Raw genomic sequence first — 25,264 nt, 5'->3', positions numbered from 1 at the left:
GTCATTTTCTGGTGTCTGGCCTCTTCCACACAAGTCTTTGCGACCAGGAAGCCTTTGCCCAGTTGCTGGAATTTGCTGGAGACGGACACAGTGGGCATGGCAGAGGCGGCAGGCATGCCCGGCTCTGTGTGTGAGTCTGGGCAGCTGTGGGGTGTGTCTCCCAGGGGCAGTCAGTGCCCTGCGGAGGAAGGTGCATTAACCCTGAGGCGCACAGTGCATCCTGCACTTAGTTTCCAAGGAATGTAAGGACAGGGAGGAGCAGATCAGACGACAACGTTGACGAGCCCGCCCGCCCTCAGCGAGGACAGGGCTGCAGAGGGACTCTGCTCCAGGGGGAAATGGGTCAGCCACCTATTGGCATGGTGTTCCCAGTGTCATGGAAGGGCGCAGTGGTGATATTAGCACACAGGCAAGGGTTCAAGAAGACTGCTCACGCAGGACATTTCAAAGTGCAGACAGACGGTGAGAAGCTAAGTGGGGTGGTGCGCACCTGGGCTCAGGAGGGGGGATGTTGGCACCCAGGTTCCCGCAGGTACCCCATATGGCCAGGTCTATGCCCAGCCTGAGCCCAGCGCGTGCTGACCCCAGCCTCTTCTTCCAGTGCCCCTGACTGGCTAGCACCTAGCTCTCTCCTGTACCACCCATCCACCCATCACCCGGGCCCATCCCCTCCTCAACCATGATGTCCTCTCTCCCTGCGTCACTGTTTTAATCTCCATGTGGCCGGTGTCATCTCTCTCCTGCATACACTGTCACCTCGGGCCAGCCTCTCACTGCACCCCTTGCTGTTTGGCCAAATGAGAATTCAACTCATGACCGACCACCTGCCTTCAGCCTGCCCGCTGAGCTGTCTAGAGAGACCCACTCATGCTGACTGTGTGCTTTCAAGCTGTGGACTCCAGCTTCCCAGGGAGTGATGGCCTCTTCAAGCTGCCAAGTGATCGCTCTGCCCCTCCCTCTTTCTAGAGCACCTCTCACACCTCCCCCCGTCCCCCCAGACTCTCAACCCATCCTCTGCCGTGGCTTCCCAGCTGGTGTCTTCCTTTGTTCCCTATTTCACAAAGAAAACAGAAGCCATCGCAAGACCGTACAGCTTCCTTCTCTGATGCCACAAGCTCGACCCCCCATGTACCTGTCACAGGCTGTCCCCACCAGGACGGTCTCTGTGATCAGTGTCTGTAACCTCCCATCATACAGGATCCCTGCCTGTGTGCAAACACACCTCTCTCTGACTCAACAACCCATATCCACAAGCCTGGGTCCTACAGCCTCCACTGGTCATTCCTATCACATACAAATATACCGCTAATGTCTCTACAGAAACACAAGTCCTTTGGTCTTATCCACCCCTTGACCCTGCACCCCTGTGCGGCAAAGCTTCTGAGACGAGGTGTCAACAATCTGTGTCCCCGATTCCTCCCTTCCAGCCTTCCCTCCAAACCCACACTGACTGGGCTCACTGCCGTAGCCACCAGACCCACACAGTATTTTTACTGTCTTTGCCAAAGCCACCAATGGCCCGCGGGGCACGGATCCAAGACCCAGTTCCCGGTCCTCACCTCACCTGGCCCGTTGGCGCTCTGCACACCGCTCCTCACAGCACCCTTCGGAAATGATTTCACAGAGCTTCCAAGACCCCACGCTCTCCGGCCTCCCTACCCCTCGAGCCGTTCCCTTGCAGTCACCTCTGCTGACTCTCCCTCTTGACCTCATGAAGCTGGACTGTCCCAGGGCCCAAACCTTACAACTTTTCTCTCACCGGGCTTTCCTCTCATCTTACTCTTTTATGTATTGACCAGAAGCCGATGACCCCCGTTTTAGGTCCCGCTCCGAGCGCCGTCTTCGGCTCTCAGACCCGGTTCTACCTGCCTACTCAGCACCTCCACTCGTGTCCTAGGACCTCAGACGCCCCGTGTTCACAACGGGGGTTCTAACCTCTTCTCATACCCAGCTCTGTCCACCGGCAGACCCCCCACGGCGTCTCCAGGGACTTGCCCTGCTTCTCTCCCAGCCTGCCGGAATGGCTGAAGGCATGACCTGCAGAACACTCCCAGATGGTGAGCGCATCTCCCCGCCAGGGGCGCCCGCCACCGTGATCTGCAATCTGAGTGACGACAGCAGATCTCTCTAAGGGCCTCTAAACGGTATTCTGACCTACCTTCCTCTTCCTCTCCTGCATGCTATTATCCACAGAGGCCAGAATGAGCCCATTAAAGGGGAATCCAAGCCCTGTCCCTCCCTGGCTTCAAACCCTGTGCCAGTTTTCCCAGCGTACAACCTAGAACCCCCACTCCCCACCCCCACCAACAGTCTGCAGGGCCAGGTGAGGCCAGGCTCCTGCTGCGTCCTGAGCACCCTGCCTCTGGGTCCCCTGCTCTCTGCGGGACCCACCCACCTTCCCTTCTCACTACAGTGCTCCTGCTCCCAACACTGAGCAGCTACTTCCCACAGTGCCTTACAGGCACGCTCAGATGTCACCTCTGCAATGACGCCTCCCTGACTGCTCCGCTAAAAGCCACCTTGGCCCCAGCCCCCCAAACATGAGCTGGTGTTTCTTTTCTCCGCCACGTCAATGCCTCGTCACAGAACACATAATTAGCTTCCTTGCACTGTCAGCTGTGTGCGGTCTGTCTCTCTGTGCTGCCCACCCCCCACCCTCCACGTACAGCCCTCGAACCCCTCGGCCAGTGCCAAGACGTATGTCTGTGTCCTCACTGTGCGGTCTAAGGTAGAAGAGCACCCAGCAGAGCCAGGAGCCCAGTCCGTATGTTCTCCGTGAGTCAGTGGGTCACGGGGCCCAGGATACACTCCTATGACCTTCTAAAGCTGTGTCCTGGTCTACAAAATGAGATAGCATCAGCATCGCATGGTTGTGATGAGCAGTCAGTGAGGACCTATGTGGGGATCTTTAATGTACCAATTACTAGAATACACTGTTGAAGTCCAGCTTTAAAATCCATTCAGGGACATGCACCAGGCAACTGCTTTTGTGGTGTGGCTTTAAGGGGTTCCAAAAATCGCAGGCCGGCCAGCCATTGTCCCCAACAATGGCCCGAGATGCCACCAAGAAGACATCATAAAGCTTTTTGTTCAAGCTTTCAAAGTCAAAGTTACCTCTGAGAAGTCCGACTAGGAGGAGAAGAACTGCCTTCTGGTCACCTCCTGGCATCCAGGTGAGCGGGTGTCCTGGTGAGCGGGCGTGCTGCCCTGCCTTCAGCTGGCCCCGCCCTCGGGACTGCCTGCCCAGATGGGGAGGTGTGACAAGGTCTCTGGGGTACAGCGTGTCACACCCAGCAGGGCACCGAGCCCCTGGGACAAGGGGGCACCGACAGCGGACTGAAGGGGGAAGGGAGGCATCCGTCCCTCGGTCCCTCGTGCTGACTCAGAACCAGTCCAGCGAGGAACTTTCCAATCTCTAAGCCACTGAGCTAACTGCTAAAACTCTTATCAGGCCAAACATTTAGAAAGTATTAACATTCCTTGGGAAAGGAGTCGAAGTCTACTGGATAAATAAACAAATTCCACCAAGAAGTTAACGGAGAAATCCATCAACACAGACTATTCTCGGGCAAGGACACTGCCTGTGGGTCTCCCTCTCTGTCCCTCCCCCCACTGTTCCCATCCCAGCTGGCCCCAACGGACCTCCTTGAAAGAGGGGGTGAGGGCCATTAGAAAAGTTTAAAAATACCCCTCAAGACAAGCACTCAGCTCAAACATGCATAATCAAGTGAACAACCACGGAACTGAACTGTTCTGCCAGAAATTATCTACTGGAAAAGAAGCCAGATGGAGGAGAGAGGAAGGCACAAGACAGGAGGCCAGTCGGAAACAACCAGTGCGGGAAATTCCTCTCCCTTCTCAGGAACTGTGTCCATGCTTAGAGCACCACGGTCGGTCAAAAGGGAGAAAGTGGCAGAAGGCTCTATCATGTGTCACTTGAGACCCAAGCTGAAGATAAAGCTCCTTTGTTTCCTAAGGGTGGCCCTCCTGTGATTTCAAATTCATGTGAGTAGAATCATTTAATGAGTTCACTCCTTTATGTGAACCGGGATGCACCATCCAAGAACGAACAAGAAACTCAATCCTTCGGAATAACCCGACACAGCCACCCTGGTACGAGACACGCATTCATTACCATATTCATTGATTGCTTTCACCGACTGTACGCACATCAAAACTTGCATGTGTGTAACAATGCTGAATCTCACTTGTAATTAAAAAAAAAAATGGAGTAAGAAGATAACATAGCTCACTCACCAGATCAGCAACAATAAAATTTCAAGATTGCTCAGTAAAAACATTCAATATTGTTGAATGTGGTAGAAAAGAGAAACTTTATTTTTTAAAAGTACAAGTGTGAATCCGTGGAGAAAACTACTGGGAAATAGTTAAGAATAGGAAACACACATACCTTTGGCCCATACAGGCCACCCTGAGAACTTACTCCACGGCTGGGCTAACAACAAATATGTCGTGTGTAACTAATAATATTTTTGGTAGCATTCTTCTTTTTTTAAAATTTAGTGAGAGAAGGAGAGGCAGAGACAGATTCCTGCATGCGCCCTGACCAGGATCCACCTGGCATGCCCACTTAAGAAGCGATGATCTGCCCATCTGGACCCTTGCTTTGTGGCAACTGGAGCCATTCTAGCACCTGAGGTGGAGGCCATGAAGCCATCCTCAGTGCCTGGGGCCACTAGGCTCCAATCAAGCCATGGCTGCAGGAGGGGAAGAGCGAGATAGAGAGAAGTGAGAGGAGTAGGGGTGGAGAAGCAGATGGGCATTCCTCCTGTGTGCCCTGGCCAGGAATCGAACCCGAGACCTCCACATGCCAGGCCAACACTCTACCACTGAGCCAACGGCCAGGGCTGGTAGCATTCTTTACAGGAGAAAACACTAGAAAGTTACTTAAATGCCATCAAGAGGCACTAGTTGAATGAATAATATGGAGTCATCCAGATAAGTGAAGAGTTAGCCAAACCTCCAGAGGGTCGGTATGAATTGATGTATAAGGAATAACAGAAAAAATAAAAATTTTATAAGTCCAATTTGTGAATGCAAATTTAGTTAAACACTCACACACCTAATTTTTCTAAAAGAATGTGAAAACAAAATCTGTTACAAGATCCCTTTAGATCAGTGGTAGTCAACCTGGCCCCTACTGCCCACTAGTGGGCGTTCCAGCTTTCATAGTGAGCGGTAGCAGAGCAACCAAAGTATAAATAAAAAGATAGATTTAACTATAGTAAGTTGTTTTATAAAGATTTATTCTGCCAAACTTGGCGAAAATCTGACCTAAAGTACTTGGTAAGTAATTATTATTATATGCTTTAACTTGCTGTAACTCTGCTTTATAAATTTTATAAAGTAAAGTTACTTCCCTACTTTATAAATCACTGTTACTGTGGAACCGGTGGGCGGTTAGAAAATTTTACTACTAACAGAGATACAGAAGTGGGCGGTAGGTATAAAAAGGTTGACTACCCCTGCTTTAGACCAAAGGAAAGTTTACTCTTCATTGTATTCCTTACTGAACTTAACTTTCTTTACCAGCTACATTCAGAACACTAAATTTTTAGAACTAAACGTTTTTGATGCAGTATATGCTACTCCTGAGACAATACACATTCAGAGAATATGATTCTCTTCCTTTGGCCTCACAGAAGATCATCTAAGCAGAATATACTGCAATGTCTGCATTAAAATCCCACTACCAGGTCCCCTCTGCTTTGCCTTCTGGATTCCCTGCAGCAGACCCTTAGCATGGGGCCGCTGGACATCCACCCAGAGATTTTAGTGCTATAAGCGCATCCTTCTCCTCCTGTCTCGTCCTCTCCTTTCTGTAATGACTGGACTTTCGGGCTCAGGGCCAACGAGTCACCAGCACAGAACCCTGCTCCCGAAGAAAGAGTCCCAGGACCTACAATTATCACCCATACATACACAAAGTGGGGGCCCAGCCAAGTGCTGTCCCATGGCTTCTCCCCAAACTGTCCTTCTCCTCTTCGAGAACTCTCTCTTAGCTGCTGCTCAAAGTCCAAGTTACTGTGCCAAAAATCAATACAGCCCACACACATCTGCTTATGCGACTCTCAGTGGAGGCTTTCGCGTGTGTGATCTGCTTGACTTTTAAGATGAATGGTGGTCTTGTCAGGCTTCAAAAAAGCCCTCTCTGTCCAAGGGCACCGTATACGAGAATGGCTCACTCATGGGGACAGAGGGCTCACAGTCAGCCCTCTGGAGTTACCCTGCGGTCACTTGTTTCCCATGTGCCTTCGCTAGGGGGAAATAAAATACATTCTTCTGTAATGGAATCAGTTATTTGTCAAATTATAGCAACAGAACAAATCTACTGGCTCATTGACTATCAATTAATTAAATGCATTTTTTTTCTTTTTTTATTGATAATTCTGTCATTGTGTTAAAAAAAAAAAGGCATTTGGCTCATTCTACCGTCCCTTCTGAGTCTAGAAGTGACACGTAACCATGAAGCTGATTCCTGGGCTTAACCCTGCTCAGGACGAGCTGACTGCCTTCCCAGTTGAATACTAAACTGGGCACAGAATCAGCTTCTCACAGCAGAGGCAGTACCCCAGGGGGAAAAGTTTATTTAGAACAGTGAGATAAGACACACCCCAACACTCCATCCTTGAATTTTAAAGAACCTAGAAAGTAAGTCCTTTAACTATGTCATTTTTTCAAAAGGAATAAGGTAGATTTTGATGTGGTGATAGGAAAAAAATCTCCATATTACGTAGGGAAAAAAGCAATATATAGTAGTTTCCATTTAAAAAGGGAGGAGAAGGGGTTGGCCTGCAGGTGGGTGCCTCCCGTTTGGAAGAATAAAGGCCCGGCGGAAGGACGACTGCTTTGCACTGTAGAAGTTTTGTGTATTATTAGTTATTAAATTTAATATACTACCTATTTTTTTTTGTTTTGACAGAGACAGAGAGAGAGACAGAGACAAGGACAGATAGGGACAGACAGACAGAAAGAGAGGGAGACAAGAAGCATCAATTCTTCTCTGCAGCTCCTTAATTATTCATTGATTGCTTTCTCCTATGTACCTTGACAGGGGGGCTACAGCAGAGCGAGTGACCTCTTTCTCAAGCCAGTGATCATGGGGTCATATCTATGACCCCACACTCAGGCTGGATGAGCCTGCACTCAAGCCAGTGACCTCACGGTTTTGATCCTGGGTCCTCGCATCCCAGTCCAACTCTCTATCCAATGCGCCACCGCCTGGTCAGGCATACTATCTACTTTTTATTAAGGTGACATGCACATCACATAAAATTACCATAACCACTTTACAGTTCATTCAGTGGCCGTGTTGTATTATGAGCACCTCCATCTAATTCCAGAACATTCCCATCACCCCAAAATGCGGCCCATTACCATGAAGCAGTTACAACCCGTGTCCCCTCTGCCCAGCCCCTGGCACCCAGCAACCTGCTTTCTGTCTCTACAGCTTTACATATTCTGTACATTTCAGATCAGTGGCTCAGTACAAGTGGCCTTTCGTGCCTGTCTGTTTTATACTTTTATCTTAAAAGAGAAATTTAGATAAAATAGTTCCTAGAAGCATTCCATCCACGTTACTCATTATATTAAATATATATCAGAATACCTACTGTCCGCAAATCAAGAGCTCATGCCCCACAGATGAGCAGAAAGATGAAACCACCTGTGCAAAGATTATCCAGATAATTATTTTCTGTTTCTTACGGCAAAATGTTATCAGCGAACTGAAAAATTTGAACACCCATGCAGCATAGACCACCCAGCAAGGTATCATGAGTAACTTAGAAGAAACAAAAACGTTAGATACGAAGATGAAAGGGAAAAGCAGGTCCGTTCCCTTTCCCGTGTTAATTAGAGACTCAAGTCCCAGACACGAAGCTGCCCAGTGCAGTTCCGAGAGTCCTGTCCCTGTAGCACCCTCTCCGCTCCCACACCGCGACCTTCACAGGCTGGGGAGGCAGAACAGCACATGTGGGGACCAACCTGGGACGGGGGAGACAGAAGGTTTCAGCTCCAACACATGAAGAGCTGGGAAGATGTCTGTCCTACCCACACAAGTAAAGGCTTGATAAACTGACAATGTGCGACTTCTGGGAACCATCAGAAATCTGGGGTCACGACCATCTGATATCTGCAGAGAGAGGTGGGATCTGGAAGTCATAGCCAACCTCCACTCACAGGGAGGAGAGAGCCCTGGAATAGTCGCTGATGGGAACAGCTAGGTCGCAGTTTTCATGGATGGCTGGGGGCTGGGTGTGAACTAGATCTGAGTGAGAAAGAGACTTCTAGGGACCACAGTCTTGAGGGAGCCCCACACTTTTGTGAGTTTAATCTCCAGGAATCCCCACCAGGGTCTCATAGGGAAGCACCCAGAAAAATTAATTCCCAGCTCAAGACAAAGAAAGAGTGACCAATTGAAATATGCCCAGGGAGGTCGACATAAGAAAGGTTTATTCTTCAGACCTCTCCTAACCTGAGGCAGGGCAATGTCCCCTCTCCGGCCCCTCTATCCACTCTGTCTCACCTTAGAAGGGGGGAAAATAGCTCAGAAACACAACACAGGTACACACACCTGCTTCAAGACTGAGGTTTAATTGAGTGCATGAAAATCTCTTCTACCTCTCACTGTATGGCCCCATCAACAGGTTCCCAACATAAGAACAGTGACTCAGTGCTAAGGCAGCTACATGAAAAGGATACTACCTAATGAGGAATTCTTAAGAAGGTCCTAGGAAGGCCCCCAAACACAACAGGATAGACCAAAGAAAAGAACACGGGGGATCTGAAGCCTCAGTCCCACAGCTCCAACCAAGAGAAAACACAGCCCGGCGCCTCACCAGACCAGTCTAACAGCTTTCACTGCGAGCCTTGACCTCGGTGCCTACCACCAAATACACTGGGCTCAGCACTCATCGGCAACAGAAACCCACAAAGCACGCCTGAAAGCAAGAAAAGCCACAGTCTGAGGAGACAGAGCCAGCATCAAAACCAGACTCAGACGTCACAAAGATACTGGAATTATCAGACAAAAGGATCCAAAATAATGGCGATTAACGCATTTAGGGCTTGTGTGGAAAAAGGTCAACGGAAAACGTAACAAGCACAGAGATGGAATGAAAAACAAACAGTCCCTGGAGACGGCTGGATAAAAACACTGCAAAGGATAAAGCAACCCGCTGCGAGGCCCCTGGACAGACGGAGCACAGCCAGGAGAAGATCCAGTGAGCCTGGTGAGAGGTCCACAGAAAGTCTCCAAACTAAAATATACACACACACAAATAAAAAAATAAAACCAGAATTTAAAAAAAGAACATCCAAGAACTGTAGGGTAATTTCAAAATGTGCAACGTATACATGATTGGAAAACCAGAAACAGGAAAATGAACAGAAAAAGATCAGAAGCCAAGAATGGCTGAGAGTTTTCCAAAATTAGTGAAGGACACCAAACCACAACTTCAGGAAGCTCATGGAACACCAAGGAGGATGAATGCCAAAAAATGTTCATTTAGGAGTCGATGGCAAAGGTCAAAGACAAAGTGATATGTTTAATAAAAGCTGAGGGTGGAGGGTAAACATGATACATATAGAGGAATAAGAGTAAGAATTAGGTCTGACTTCTCTTCAGAAACCGTACAGGCCAGAGAAGAGCAGAGTGTCGTTTTGAACGTGTTGAACAACAAAACACCACCTACCGAAAATTCTATTTCCAGCAAAACTAGCCTTCAAAAGCAAAGGAGAAATTAAACACTTTCTTAGACAAGCAATGACGGAGGGAAAGTGAAACTGCTTGTTCCGTCTTGCAAGAAACGTTTCAACATTCTGCAGAAAGATTAGGAAAATTATATGTCAGAAACACTCAGGTCAAAAAAAAAACACAGGAAGAGAGTCAGAGAAGAAAAATATGAAGGTAAAGTAAAAATATCTTACTTTTCTTGTCCTTAATGGTTCTAAAAGAAAATTGTGTCAAGGTATAAAAATAACAATGTATTGGGTGTTTGCATATGTATAAGGGATGCAATGTCAACAGGGAAGGAAGAGAGGAATGAGAAATAATCTGTTAAAAGGTACCATTATTACATATCAAATGGTTAAAAATTTAAAAGTGAACTTAGCTTAGTTAAAATATATATATTGCCTGGCTGGTTAGCTCAGTTGGTTAGAGCATAGTCCTGTAGCACAGAGGTTGCCAGTTCCATCCCTGGTCAGGGCACATACAGGAGCAGATTAATGTTCCTGTCTCTCACTCTTTCTCAAATGAAATATATATTATAAACTCTAAGGCAATCACTAATCCACCATTCTTAAAAAATATAACTGATATGCTAATAGAAAAAACAAAACAAAATTCCATAAACTACTCAGAACCAAAGAAGTCAGCAAAAGGGAGAGGAGGGAAACAAAGAAATAAACAAAAACAGATGTAACGAATAGACAACAATTACAGCATAGTAGATGTTAATCAAACTAGAACAATAATCACTTTAAGTGTTTATAGTCTAAGGATACCAATTAAAAAACACAGATTGTCAGAGTGAATAAAAAAAGCAAGACCCAATATATGTTGTCTGAAGAAACAAACTTCGCATAAAAAGACTCTGGTTCACAGTAAAGGGATGGAAACAGATGTAACAGGCTAATGCCAAACAAAAGAATGCTGGAGTGGCTTTGTTCATTTTGGATACAGCAGGCCTCCGGAACAAGGAAAACCATTAGGGATAAAGAGGCCACTGCATAACCATAAAGGGGTCGATTCGCCAAGAAGACATAACACTACTAAACACAATGCGCCTAACAACAGAGCATCAAAATACACCAAGCAACAACTGCGGTCAGAAACAGACACATCAGCTACCATCATTGGAGCCTTCACCCCCTCTTTCCCAGGAATTGACTGATCCAGCCTGCAGAAAAGCAGGAAGGACCCAGTGGACCTCCACAGCACAAACGATCAATCAACTGGACTTGCTTGATACATACAACAGTCTACCCAATCATAGTAGAAGACACATTCCTCCAGTCTTCACATGGAACTAGGCCACAAAACACACCTGACCGGATAATAAAACAAAAACAGAAATCATACCAAGTAAGCTTTTACATCAAGATGGGGCCAAACGAGAAGTCACTAACAGAAAGACAGCTGGGAAAACTTCCCAGATATCTGGCGAGTAAATAGCACTATTTCTGAGTAACACATGGGCCAAAAAAGAAGTCTCAAGAGAATCTAAAAAAAACAAACATGGGAACCCGAGTGAAAAATAAGAATGTGGCTTAATCAAAACGAGTGGAAAGTAGCGAAAGGCATACATTAGAAAAGAAGACAGGGCTAAAATCAATCCTCTCAGCTTCCTCTTCAGGAAACTAGGGGAAGAAGAGAAATGTAGGCTTGAAGCCAAGCAGAACAGAAGACATAATCAAACACTTCACATCACAAACAGGAAAACAATGGAAAGAGAAACTACAACAAAGTCAAGTGCAGGTTCTTTGAAAGATCAATAAAATTGAAAAACGTCCTGTCGGGCTAAACTGGGAAGACAAGCTAGGTGTGAGCCTTCCGGACATCAGTGTATGGTCAAGCTCAGCCCCATAGCCTCTGCAGTTATGGGACCTGCCAGGCCACGGTTGGCTGGCATTGTCACTGAAAATTTTAAGTGAAGCTACAATCAAGAGAGGAAAAAATAATAAGGAAAGGAGGAAATGTGGTACTGTTTCAATGAGGGTGTCCTATCTGTTGCTGGAAAGCTAGAGAAAATAATAACAGCCTCGGGTGGGTCTAATACTTTCCACTTCTTGTGGACCAGAAACACAAGATTGTATTCTACCAGGAAATGACTTCCAGATGGAGGCCCACGGCATTCGGTGACGTTTTTCCAAATTCCAAGGCCCTCCCCCTCCTCACATCTCACACATGGCGGCCTCCCCAACCCCCTGTGCAGGAGCACTAAGGATCTCTTTGTGAATCTGCCTTCTGGGTAGTCCTCTGGTATTTTTCTTTCCATTTAAAAATTTTTTTTTTATTCCTGCAAAGGTTTTCTTTACACTTTTTATTGATTGAACCCACAGCGGAGCCCTGAAGAAAGAAATCTCATTAATATGATTCCCACTTTGTAGATGAGTAAAATGGGAACGGTGACGGAGGTCAAAGGTCCTGGCAGCCATCTCCAATGGGTGTAAAGTCTGCAGCAGGATGGTAAGCCCCCCGCAGCCCTGAGGTCTCATGGCACGCAGCTCACACTCTGAGTGCAACCGCTCGGTTGTATGGATGACTGACCTGGACTTGGCAGGGCCACACTGCCCCAGCTCTGACACCCACTGTCATTGCTCGAATTTGCAGGGGCACAATATAAAATAAGCCCAAAGGGCACCCCTCCAGGAAGAAACACCGGCCTTGGTCTGTCATTTGTAGCAGGAGCCTTTCTCTGTGGCAGATGTCTCCCGCTTCTCCAAGCCCAGGGCAGTGAAATGCCCACTGGAAGTACCACGCTAGCCTTACTCGTTGACGTATTTATTTGCTGTTTATGAAATAACTAAAGGTATGTGCGTTGATAGGCAGAATGTACAGTTAAGACTTTTGCATTTATTTAACGACAAAAGGAAATAAACCACAACACCTCCAAAATCAAATATAGCCAAAAAGAAAAAAATCACAATCCTGAGGAGATATGACTCCTTTCTTCCATGTAACTTCCGTGTTTGTACACATAGTACACACATGATTCATCCCCATCACTGCTTTCTCTTAATGATACAGTATAAACATATCTTCTTGTCCACCCTTCTCCAAAAATCTTACTTAATTTAGAGCATAATATTAACTACATTTAGATGTTTTCCATGTGAGTCTACCATTTAAAAAAAAGAAAAAGTAAAAAGCAAAGAAAAAAAGAGAAACATTTGTGCCTGCAGCATTTATTTTTCATCCACATTTACTATCATTTCCTTAAGTTCCATTCCCCAAAGTGCAACTGTCCGAAGGAATCATGCCATTGCAAATAAAGACCGGGTGTTTATCCTGTGGCCATCCCCTTCCCCAGTGTAGGCCAAGAAATCCATCCTCCCCAACTCCCCCCTCTGCTGAAGTGAGCTTCATGCTTCCTGCTGGGCAGCAGAACTCCCTCCATCCTGTTAGCTAGTCTGGTAACATCCCGTTCATCCCGTTGGTAGCTAGTCTGACTTAGAGAAAGAAGGGTAAAATAATAAGTTCATGTTTACCAGGCAAAATTTTTACCCAAGGTGTTTATTCATGCAGAAAGGTACTTTGAGGGTCACTGGACTGACCTCTGGAGAGATGGCCGATTGGGGGAGACACCATGCACAGAGAGCCCACACTGGGGAGGAGCCAATAGGATCGAAACTAAAGTCACACATAGGTTTTGCAGGCTCCACACCGTTATTTTCATTAGGAGCTTGGCTAAGGTGTTTGTCATTTGCGTGTCAGTTCATAGACATCAGTGGTTTTAAAAATCCCCTACAGGCCCTGGCCGGTTGGCTCAGCGGTAGAGCGTCGGCCTAGCGTGCGGAGGACCCAGGTTCGATTCCCGGCCAGGGCACACAGGAGAAGCGCCCATTTGCTTCTCCACCCCTCCGCCGCGCTTTCCTCTCTGTCTCTCTCTTCCCCTCCCGCAGCCAAGGCTCCATTGGAGCAAAGATGGCCCGGGCGCTGGGGATGGCTCTGTGGCCTCTGCCTCAGGCGCTAGAGTGGCTCTGGTCGCAACATGGCGACGCCCAGGATGGGCAGAGCATCGCCCCCTGGTGGGCAGAGCATTGCCCCTGGTGGGCGTGCCGGGTGGATCCCGGTCGGGCGCATGCGGGAGTCTGTCTGACTGTTTCTCCCTGTTTCCAGCTTCAGAAAAATGAAAAAAAAAAAAAAAAATCCCCTACAGGCCCTGGCCGGTTGGCTCACTGGTAGAGCATCTGCCTGGTATGTAGAATCCCAGGTTCAATTCTTGGTCAGGGCACACAGGAGAAGCACCCATCTGCTTCTCCACCCCTCTCCTTCTCACTTCTCTCTTTCTCTTTCTTCTCTTCTCCTCCTGCAGCCATGGCTCGATAAGAGCAAGTTGGTCCCGGGCACTGAGGATGGCTCCATGGCCTCCACCTCAGGCACTAAGAAGAGCTCGGTTGCTGAGCAACGAAGCAAGGATCCCAGGTAGGCAGAGCATCACCCCTAGTGAGCTCGCTGGGTGGATCCCAGTGGGGTGCATGTGGAGGTCTGTCTCTGCCTCCCCTCCTCTGACTAAAAATATAAAAAAAAAATTTTTAATTAAAAAAAAAACCTACAGTGGTTTTTCCGGCAGAATCATTTGCTATTATGGCTCTCTTTAGAAAACAAAGTCTGCTCTCTTTTAAAATTAATGCTTTTTTTACTTTGCAGTTACTGTTCACATTCAATATTTTATCAGTTTCAGGTTTGTGGCAGAGGGGTTAGACATGTATATTACTTATAAAGTGATCCTTCTGATCTTACTGTCCTTTGTTTTTTTAAACAAGTGGAGTTCAAGTTAAAAGTCCAAAGCTGGGAATTCAACAGTGAGTAAGATGCCCCCCCCCGCCTGCCATGCATATACCCCAAGACGGTGTGGTAAGTACCAGTCCAGGCCTGTGTCCCTTCTCCACTGTTGGTGGGGGGCAGGGGGGCTGGAAGGCTAAAAGGAAGACAGAGCGTGGAGGGCGGGGCTGAATGTGGGATGTTTTCCTTCCACAGGCCTCACTGGCATCGTGCCAAATCCTAAAAAGCACCCTTGAATCACCCTTGAACCATTCTAGGGATAAACAGAATTTCTACGTCACACGGTGCCTTGAGGTTCAGTTGGGTGCACGACACTTAACATTTTGCCGAGATTATGACACACGTTAACGTAATTTCTGGCGTGGTTGGTTTTTAATACTTGATAGCTAACACTTGTTTTTCCAGGATTTAGAAACCTTCAGTGTTGCAAAAGCTGGCCAGCCCTCGGTGCTGTGCAACTGTGTCCAGGGAGGGACAGGGTGCAGGCTGAATCAGGGTCATGTGCAAAATGCTGCAGCAGCAGCTCGGGGGCCACGACGAGGCTGGGAGGGGCCACAGGGAGCTCCCAGGAAGGACAGGAAGACCTGCAGGAGGAGCCAGGGTGGCCTCGGACGAGGCACAGGGCCCTTCAGGAAAACCTGCGGTGAGGCGGCCCTGCGGGAACACCAGGATGCCTGGAACCACTGGGGAGGGGGTGTCAGCGGACAACAGGAGAGGGAGCCAGCCATGGACAAGAGGCCAGAGGGTGGAGCAGGCCAGGAGAGCCACCCGTCTCCATGGCACACGCTGAACTGATTGCCGGTTAAAAGGGAACAGGGGCACAGGGAAGGTGGCCGCAGAAGGCCACCTGGGTGTGGGACAGCACATGCCAGTACTCTAAGCTAGGACTTGGTGGCACAGGCCTGGTGTGGGGGGCGGGGCTCCCAGAGAACAGAGCACATGGGACAGGCTCCTCCCTCCCCCAGCCCTCAGTGCATGCCTGCCACGGGAGGGTCTGGGGGGTGCCTTGGGCTGGGAAGGCAGGCGGGGAAAATAACACTCAGAAAAGCCACAGCAGAAGCTGTAGGACAGGGGGGCTCAGGGACATTGGGAGAATCTGTGACATTGAACCTGAGGCTGACTTGGGAGTCGAAGTAAAATTCAACAAGCAGTTTTGTAAGGGAAAAAGGTGAATTTATCTAACCCGAGCCCTTCATTTTACACACATTAAAAACAAAATCAAAGGCCCTGGCCAGTTGGCTCAGTGGTAGAGCGTCGGCCTGGCGTGCAGAAGTCCTGGGTTCGATTCCCAGCCAGGGCACACAGGAGAAGTGCCCATCTGCTTCTCCACCCCTCCCCCTCTCCTTCCTCTCTGTCTCTCTCTTCCCCTCCCGCAGCCAAGGCTCCATTGGAACAAAGATGGCCCGGGCGCTGGGGATGGCTCCTTGGCCTCTGTCCCAGGCACTAGAGTGGCTCTGGTCGTGGCAGAGCGACACCCCGGAGGGGCAGAGCATCGCCCCCTGGTGGGCAGAGCGTCGCCCCTGGTGGGCGTGCCAGGTGGATCCCGGTCGGGCGCATGCGGGAGTCTGTCTGACTGTCTCTCCGTTTCCAGCTTCAGAAAGAAAAAAAAAATGAACGGAAAGACTTCTGCATCTGAACTGATTCTGAACTGGACCGAGCCAGTTAACAGCTGAGCCCGAGTACTCCAGGCAGCAGAGAAGAGGGTGCCCGGTGGGCCCAGCCGGCAGGAACCTCAAGTGTCCAGGACTAAAGTCAAGATATGAAATGAGAGCTGTCGAGTGACCGTCACGACACAGCCCAAATCAGGGGCAACCATGCCACCATGCGGGGTCACCACTGCCAGCTGGGCTGGAGCGGCCAGCCCCCGGGAAGGGGACAAAGTGGCCAAAAGGCCGCTCGCCACGAAGAGAACACAGTCCTTCTTCCAGGGAGTCCCCCCACATCGCCCGTCCAAGACAATATGGAATTTCACCATCTCTCGTGTCCTTGTCTGCGGAAGACTGACAACAAGCAAGGACGATTCCTGTTCGTCACTGGTTTTACCGAAGCCAGAATGCCCGGGCTGCAGTCAGCCCCCCTGACATAGTTTACCTTCCGCTTCCCACACCAGGTCTCGCCACAGCCACTTTCCACACTCACCACCTGGCTCACGTGGCACTGGCCGCAGTCCCAGGCCTCAGCAGGACCAACAGCCCAGCTCTTGTGGGCACCCCTTCTCCGCTGCCTGCCTCTGGTTCGCTCCAACTGGACCCAGAGGAGGCCCCGTCTTGCCCAGATGAACACAGGCCTCGAGAGAGCGCAGCCCGACCTGTTGGGCAGCCGGGCCCGGCCAAGGCCTCCGGCGAGTGGCCTCCTCCGTGGGCAGAGCTGTTGTTCCGCCTGGAGAAAGGCTGGGCCCCCAGCACGTGGCCAGGGACGGAGAGAAAACAAGGTCACTGCCAAAGGAATCAGGGCTTCAAGCCAAAGGAGAAAGAGGCCTGGGAGTGATTCAAGTGTTAGCAGATAATGGACTGCTCCCTGTGGCACATCCGTTTATGAACCAGCTGCTCCGTGCAGGGCCCTGCGCCCTGCCTGGGGGGCGGGGACAGCGCTTGGCAGTATGCACTCAGCGCGTGAAGAGCATGTACCTGAAATTTCTGGCTCTTTTGTTAGCGATGGGAATGGATGGAAAGGGATTCCCTTGTGTCCCAGCTGGTTGTTTTTACCAGAGTGAAACTGAAAGTTACGTGCTCCCCCAAATGTGAGGGATGGACGGCTGTCCTGCTGCTGACAGACAGCCATACCCTATCTCTGTCTCATCCTGGAAGGACCTCGTCAGCCCCTGCCTCTCGCCACACCCCCATCCTCTCTGTAGAGTGCCTTGTCTGCCATTGAACCCCCAGGGCCAAAAAATGGTTTGAGTGGATATGTGGACACAACAGAGAATGAATGCATGGGACTGTTTCTGGACTCGAATGTCTGTCTGTGAAGGGAAAAGATGCCCAATGCCTTTAACAATTATGTATCGACCACCTACTATGTGCCAGGCTGCAGAGGAGACACAGAAATTAACAAGGTCAGCACAGGGCTTTCCTAGCCCTCACTGCACCCAACGCTGTACACGTCCACGGAAGATCCTGGGGCGCTCAGGCCGTACTAACCTGGCACCGGGGCGTTTCAGCCACGTGCTTCCTGGTCTGGACCCCATCCGGTCTGGTAAGCTAGGAGGAGCAGGGATGGTCTATGAAAGTGCTGTCTGCGTTCACACCACACCGGGCAGCTGTTTCCTCCCCGTCCAGGTCAGTCTGCTCCAGGCCGGTCCTGCGGCCTCTCCGCTCTCGCTCCTCTCGCTCCTGGGAGCCGCTGCGGAGCCCAGACTGATAAGACTGGCCCAGGCCACCGCGGGGCTACTGGAAAGACCTGTGCTTTCCTGACAAAGGGGGAAGAGGCAGAGTACCCAGACTTTCCCCCACCTCTCCTGCTTCCTTAAATACAGATGGGTGCCGTCTGGACCCCAGGCTGTCCACAGGAGGGCGAAGGGTAACATTTCGAGGATGGTGGAGCAAAGAGAAGTGATCCTGGGTTCTTGGTGACGGCACCCAGCAGCGGGGCTGGACCGAGGCCACCTCCTCCTACCTTCCCCATGGCGTCCCCCAAGATACAGAAACCCACTAAGGGCTTGTTGGGAGTGTTCTGTTGCAAACACTTACTCCCTGACCCCGGTAGATGGGTATTGGGGGTTCAACAGTGTTCCCCAATAGGTCAAACTCCTCACCCCAGGATCTGTGGCAGGGACCTCACTCAGGTCTTGGCAGATGATCAAGTTAAGACGTTAAGACGTGATCAACAGAGTGGGCCCAGCTCCAGCACGATGGGTGACTGGCCACTTCTGCCTGTCCTAGCCTCCCTGGGCTATCAAAGCCAAAGTTCCCTAGAATACATGGCTCATCAACAATACTGATTTATTTCTCAGGGACCAAGACCAAGACCAAGACACCAGCAGAGTTCGTGACGGGTGGGAACTCCCTTCCTGGATGACCGACGGCACTTCTCTCTGTGTCCCCACACGGCAGAGGGCTCTCCTCCCCTCCTGACACCATCAGCCTGGGGATTAGGCACTCACACACGGACGTGGGGACAGGGCACACTGAGTCCACAGCACTGCCCTGTGCAGGGTGCCAGGGGAAGGTACGGAGCTACCAAGGAGCACAGCCAGGGGAGCAGACATCAATACAGAGGCAGGTTCTTGGGGTCCCGGGAGCCGATGGAATAAAGGCGCCCTGTTCCTGCTTTCTCGAGCATATCCGGCCCTATCCGCCACTCGGCTGGCCGCCCACAGCCTCAGTCCTCGGGGCCACTGTGCGTGCCTCTTTGAGACCCAGAGAAGAAGAGAAGAAAGAAGGGACGGTGATCTTAGCAGAGACAGCCTGCTCTGACTCTTCCACACGGGGGCCCGGGACAGCTGGGCCCTGCCAAGTGCTTGGAGAAATGTCACCTTGTTAGCCAATAGACTCAGATCCGGCACTGCCGTACCTGAAGGTCCTCTGGACGACCTGTTTACTCCATGGTCCTGGCTATGACACATCTCGTGTGGGAAGTACTGTGTGGCAATCGGCCGTGGGGGAGATTCACTCACAGGAATGTTTGTGCCCTGATGTTCTCAGTCACGGAACCCTCAGCCGGCCCCAGGCTCTGCGAGTCTTCACACTCCCCACAGCAAAGCATCTCTTGAGACATGCACCCTATAGATGTCTCTGAATGCAAACTGGCCCCATAGGCCACAGGAACAAAAGAGACTCAAGAAACAGGGCCCGCGGGGATAGAGCCCATGGAATGACTATGAATTATCCTGCAGGTACCCGGCCAGCAGAGCAGAGGATAGGGCCGGATGTGCTCGAGAAAGCAGGAACAAGGTGCCTTTATTCCATCGACTCTTCTTAGCAGCCGCTGTTCTCACACAGGACGAACCACGTGAATCCACACCCGCAAACACTCTCTGGTCACCTCTTTACCCAGAGCACCCACTCTCATCAGGCCATTGGTGCCCCATGCCATCCTGTCCCTGTGGGTCCGACCACACACCCTAAGTGTTTGACGCCCTCAAGAACAAATCCTGTGCGGTCGCACCTTAGGCCCCTTCTGCCCCGGCACCGCCCTCTCTTCTCTGCCACCCCCCCATCTTCAGTCTGCCATCTGAGCTCACAGGCTCCATCAGTCACTCCTGACTCACACTCGGACGGGCACATCATTCCCTCGGCTGGTCTCCCTTGCTGGACTGTGAGCTCTACAGGGTGAGACCAAGTCTGTCTGTCTGTCCCCTGCCTCCGTGTGCTCCCCACACCACAGGACCGCCTCCGGCCAGCCCACACAGGCCACCACCTGTGGCGCTGGAACTGCTGCTGTCTGGTGTCCACACAGCCACCAGACCCAGGACGGTCAGGGACTCCCTGCCTGCTTGCCTCCCAAGCCGGGGCTGTGCCCTCGGGCCAGTCTTCAGTCTCCACCCCGAACCCATACTCACTCCACAGTGTGGCCAGCCTCCCACCCTCCTGCCCCGTGGCTTGACCCCCCCCCCCAGAGAGAGGACAGAATGTGCCCCCAAATCCCATTACCCCACACTTCCCCTCTTGAACCTGGGTTCCCTACTTTGTGTTCAATCAGGGGACAAAAAATTGCATTTAGAAAGACCCTGACAGGCGCTGAGGGAAGGGTAAAAATGAATAAAATTTCTACACTCGTAAGGCTTATAATTTAGTAGCGGAAATGACAAGTTACATAAATCACTAAAATTAGAGTTTTAAGTGCAATTGCAGAGTCTGAATAAAAGTTGCTATGGAAGCACCTGCGGAAACAGAGAAGTTTCCCCAGCAGAGGGGAGGACATGGGGCCCAGGCCTGGGAGGGAGGGGCCGGCGTGAGCCCTGGGTCTGCGTCTGTCTCCTCATCCCTAAGGTGCCACCACTGGACGCGTCGGCCTCCACGGTCCCTGTGCCGATTTCCTGGTGCTCAGAGAGGCCACATGTGTGTGTGAGCCTGTGAGGATCATAGGGGGTCTGGCCCTTCCCTGCGGAGGCCATGAAAGGTGAGCACCAGGAAGAGGCTGGAACGAGGAGGTGAAGAACTCCCCACCCCCAACCCCACCCCCACCCTGGGCGGGCACACTGCAGACTGAGCATGCAGGGGAACCGCTGAGGGTGTCCCAGCAGGGAAGTGACAGGCGGCCAGTGGACAGAGTGGTGAGGGACACACACACCACAGGGATCAACGCACAGCATCCCAAAAAGTTAAACAGAATCTCCATGGACTTGGCTTCCGAACAGCTAGGTAAGAACGCTCCACCTGGAGAAGAAACAGTCCATGTGTTCCCACCCAGCCGCTGCGGGACGGTGACAGACTCCCTGACCAGCAGGCGTCCACAGGGGATGCACGCAAGCCACCCCGGGACGAGAGAGAGACCAGCTGACAAGCTGTCCACAGAGGGCAGGTGTGGAGAACCAGGGGTCAGCTGGCCACAAGCCAGTTTACAGACGTCCTGGATGCAGAGATGGACCCTCATGGGACGGCCCCCTCGCCGTCCTCATGGCTAACGGGCCAATGGAAGTCGGGGAGACACTCTCAACTCAGAGCCCCCAAGCTCTGGGGGACAGCAGCAGTTCCTGTCCTGTCCTTTGTGGCTGCGTGAGAATAGGCCCGTGGCCACACACAGCGCTTCCCCTCGGCGCCTGGAAACGCTACCTGAATGCTGCCGACTGTTTCCTCTCTCCCCAGTGCCAAGTACCAGGAGCCCATGAGAAAGCGGAGGACACTCTCTGCCTCACGCCATTCAGGAATTTTGTTTTCTCCATTGCATCTAGCTTGTCATCTCGCTCCTGAGCTAACACCCTGCTCTGGGTGTCCTAACGGGCAGTCTGGAAACAGGTTCCAATCCAGGTTCTAGGTTCTGAGAATGAAGGATGTTGGAAACTCAAATCACCACTGCCCCCTCCGCTTCAAAGCCTCATCACTCAATATAACACCCTGGAGAAAAAAAAACAGCCTTTTATCTGGCAAAAATCCTCCCAAACGCCGCCGCATCGGTGAGTCGCCCTGCAGTCCTCTGCAGAAGGCCTTGAGCCCGACACATTGTAATTCTGGATCTCAAAAATCATGGAGGTTGAGGTCGACATCTTAGTTCCACAGTTGAAGGAAAACTGGGGCCTGGCCAGAGAGGTTAGGACACTTGCTCATGGTCCCACAGCTAGGTCACAGAGTTTGACAAGCTCTGACCTTCAGCCACGATCCCCAGCAGGTAGGGGACCAGCGCCTTCAACTTGATTCCTTCATCTAATTATGAAACGGTGTCCACGTGGGTCCGTAACACAGACACAGAGGACAGGTGAGGCTGCTTCTGGAAACGGCCGCCTCAAAGGACTTTTCTCTCGTCTTCAAGAAAGGCACCATCAACGTGGTCCACGGACCTCCAAGGTAGGAAGTCACGCAGGGTAGACTGGAGAAGCTGGTCTTCCTTAGGAGCATCCCGTGTGCACAGCCTCTGGGCTGCCTCTGCTGCCCCGCACCCAGGAATCCCGGGGGGGGGGGTCCTCGCTTGGCCGGATGCCCTGGAAGAATCTGAGGGCTCAACACCCTCCTTAGTAGCTCCAGACCCCCAGGTAGCTGACCGGTCTCCATCCTCTCTAGCTCCAGTTCACAGCAGGAGAGCTGAGGTCAGGCCAGGCCAGCCACAGCCCTCTATGTGGCTGGGGTCCCTGCTCTGCTGCTCTCTACTCTGAGGTGACAGCGTCCTCACAGTCCCAAGGTGGGGCTGGGCCAGGAGTCTGTGCCGACCGACCATCTGGCTCTATGGTTCCCAGTATAGGAAGAACCACCTCCCCCCACCTCCAAAGCCTCTCCCACAAAAACAAAGGCTCCCAAGTGGAGGAGCAGGCAGTGGGCCCAAATCCTGAACCATAGTGAAAAAACAGGTGACGTGGCTCCCAGCGCCTGGCCCTGCCTGCTGAGTGGCACGTTCACTCAAGGGATGTCAGCAGCTTCAACAGAACAGCGTGTGAGGTCCCTTTCGGAGTCTCAAACCACAAGAGAAACACTGCACTCCAGGCGAGCTCTGATGCACGGACCACACAGTCTCCTGTCCCAGCCCGGGCACAGGCACATCTATCCAACATGTGCATCTGCATGTACTTCAGGTTTCAGCCCCCACCTTGCCTACCCCTCCCCCAACCCCTCCCCTATATGCGTGCCCACCCATATGGGTCACTCAGGCTTGTAGCTCCACGCCCCCCCAGCACCCAAGTTCACCCTTCTTTAGTTCCCCTTCCAAGATTACCAACATAAGAGCCAGGGTCCCTTTAAACGTAAACTTACAAAGTCCACCTGTGCTGAATCTAAGCCTGTTCCATGCCATTGCAATTAGGTTATTTCCATCCCATTTCTCACCTGGAAGGCACCTGGATCCCGGGCCTGACCCACTGATAAGCAGTGCAGGTGGGGAGGTCTGATTCTCAGGCGCCCATTCCTCACACTCCTGGCTGCCCTCAACCCCGCCTCCATCACTCCAAAGCAGGGCTGGGCTCACTCACTCCTCACTCACTCCCCTCCTCTACAACTATCCAAGGCTCCCACTGCCACAGGATCAAAATTAGAGTTGGCCGGCAATTCAAAAATTTCATGATTTGTCCCATCTGACCTCTCTAGCCATAATTACTCTGTACTCTTTAAAAAAACAATAATAATAAAAGCAAAACTTAAAAAGACACTAGGAAACTGAAAAGACCAAGGTCCTTACTGTCAGTACCAGGAAAGGGAATACATTACAGAGTGTCGGGTTCCAGTAGCCAGGGGCAGTTCCCTGCACACCCATCTTCCCTCCTCACTCCTCTTCTGGGCAGCTCCCTCTGGCCAGGGCCCCACCTTCAAGCTTTCTCTCCCTCACAAAGCAACAGGAGCCTTCTCTGCCTGCCTCCCCCTCCTGGTAACTCCCAGAGGGGCCTGCACCACCTCCCTCTCTGCTTTTCACTTCCAAACAGTTCATCAGCTGGAGAGCCTCTCCCCTGAGGGCAGCCCCAGGCCAGAGCGCTGGACAGGCAGTTACTAAATCCCCAGGCCTAGCTTCCAGGACAGCATTTCCTTCCCATAACCGGTAAGAGCAAGTTTCCAGGTCACTTTGTAGTGCAGGTACTCAGCCCCCCCCCCCCCCCAGGGCAGCAGGACCCACTAGGGATACTCCCCTGGGGCTCATCTAACTCTCCTGCCTTCCACCCAGCACCAGAACACAGGATAGTTGCTGAATGGACATTTTTTTGTTTTTCTTTCTTTTTTTTTTAATTCACTGGAGGGAAAAAAAAGAAGATTGAGAGAGAGAGAGAGAAACACTTTAGGAGTGACCATCCTGAGACCTATGGAGTTCATTAGGGTACAAAAAACAACCTCTTCCACCACTTGACCTGGAGCACCAGGTGTGCGCAAGGGGCCGGGGCTGGGCGCCCCGGGATGGCTGTGGGGCAGCTGGGCAGCCACCATGGGGAGGGTAGTGAAGAGACCAGCAGGGAACGTCCTCGGGGCCCTCAACGGGGTAGGCTTGGCAAGAGGCTGGTGGCTACGGTCATCTGGGCGCCAGGGATGTGCAAAGAGAGGACAGTCGCGACCGCCGCCTCCCCGCGCCCCCGCGGGTCCCTTCTCAGACCTCGAGGCCAGAGGCCTGAGAGCGCCAGGCCACCCACCACGGGGCCAGCCGGCGTGCCAGGGGCGCAGCGCTCCCTCCAGACCCGTACGCGGGCCGGGAGCAGTGCGACCTGCGGTCCCCAAGTGGCCGCGGCGCAAAGGACACCAAGAGGGCAGGCCGGGGCCAGGGTGGCGCCATCCGCACGGAGCCAGCCCGCGATTGCCCCCCTTAAACCCGGGTCCGCATGGTCACATCCCTCTACTCCCTTGGCCGCTGCCTGCTCCAGAGATGCCTACACAAAGGGGACGCGTGTCACCCACCTGGTCCCGCGCCACGGGGGCTCCGCGGGGGTCGCCGCTCCGGCTCGGCTGAGGTGGGGCTCCAAGCGCTGCTCCCGTGTCCAGTGTAGCGGCCGGGTGTCCGGGCCCGGTGCCCGGTTCCACCGCCCCGCACGCGCGCGCCCTGCCCGGAGTCGCCCTCTGTCCCCTCCAGGCCTCCACCCAGGCACGCAGCCGGCGGGAGACAGGGCGCGGCGCAAGACGCACAAAGACGGGAGCGCGGGGCTAGCCAGCACCGCTGCGCAGCGCCACCTGCTGCCCGCCCTGCCACTGGGACCAGGATGAAGCTCCCTGCGTGGTGTCCTACAGCAGACGGGGGTGAGGAGGGGTTAGACATGCACACATGCCAGCGAGGGAAGAAAGGGGTGTCCGTCCATCAGAGACCTTTCCTCTGCCAAGGTCACATCCCATGTCTTTCCATCCCCCTGCCTGGTGGCTTTGAACAGTGGGCAACAGAGCACAACTGGACAGCACCAGTATTTGGAATTCGTGCGTACCACAGGTCCAGGCACAGTGATCCACCTTCTGGTCTTAGGGCTCCAGCTTGTTAGAGTGAAAGATCTTTGGAGGTCAGATTCCCGTAAGAGTCAGTTCTTGCCACGTTCCCTTGCTGTAGATAGAAGTTTGCATAAGTGTTGAGTTGCAGAGGTCTGTCGTGCACGCACGGAACAAGACACGTTGGTGTTATGAAAAAGTGCCTCCTTCTCTCTGGAATGATGGGGGAAAGCCGCTGACTGGTCTTCCTTCCTCAACTCTG

At 51.8% G+C, this 25,264-nt stretch overlaps 1 protein-coding gene across 5 annotated transcripts in view; it reads right to left on the bottom strand.

Annotated features, from left to right (window-relative positions):
• Positions 1-24,668, bottom strand: part of RNF144A (ring finger protein 144A) — an 82,396-nt gene extending 57,728 nt beyond the window's left edge. Inside the window, exon 1 of one of the 5 annotated variants that reach the window (XM_066385865.1) lies at positions 24,490-24,668. The gene's annotated coding sequence lies outside the window, so the exon portion shown is untranslated. Of the gene's footprint in view, positions 1-16,672; positions 16,857-22,944; positions 22,961-23,302; positions 23,324-24,489 lie in introns of those variants that run through there. The other 4 variants (XM_066385858.1, XM_066385861.1, XM_066385862.1 and 1 more) reach the window with 4 other exon arrangements.
• Positions 24,669-25,264: the final 596 nt, after the last annotated feature.

This window comes from Saccopteryx leptura, chromosome 5 (assembly GCF_036850995.1).
Source record: "Saccopteryx leptura isolate mSacLep1 chromosome 5, mSacLep1_pri_phased_curated, whole genome shotgun sequence".
Classification (NCBI taxonomy): Eukaryota; Metazoa; Chordata; class Mammalia; order Chiroptera; family Emballonuridae; genus Saccopteryx; species Saccopteryx leptura.
The sequence above is the reverse complement of the archived record's forward strand: the minus strand, read 5'-3'. Positions and strand labels throughout refer to the sequence as shown.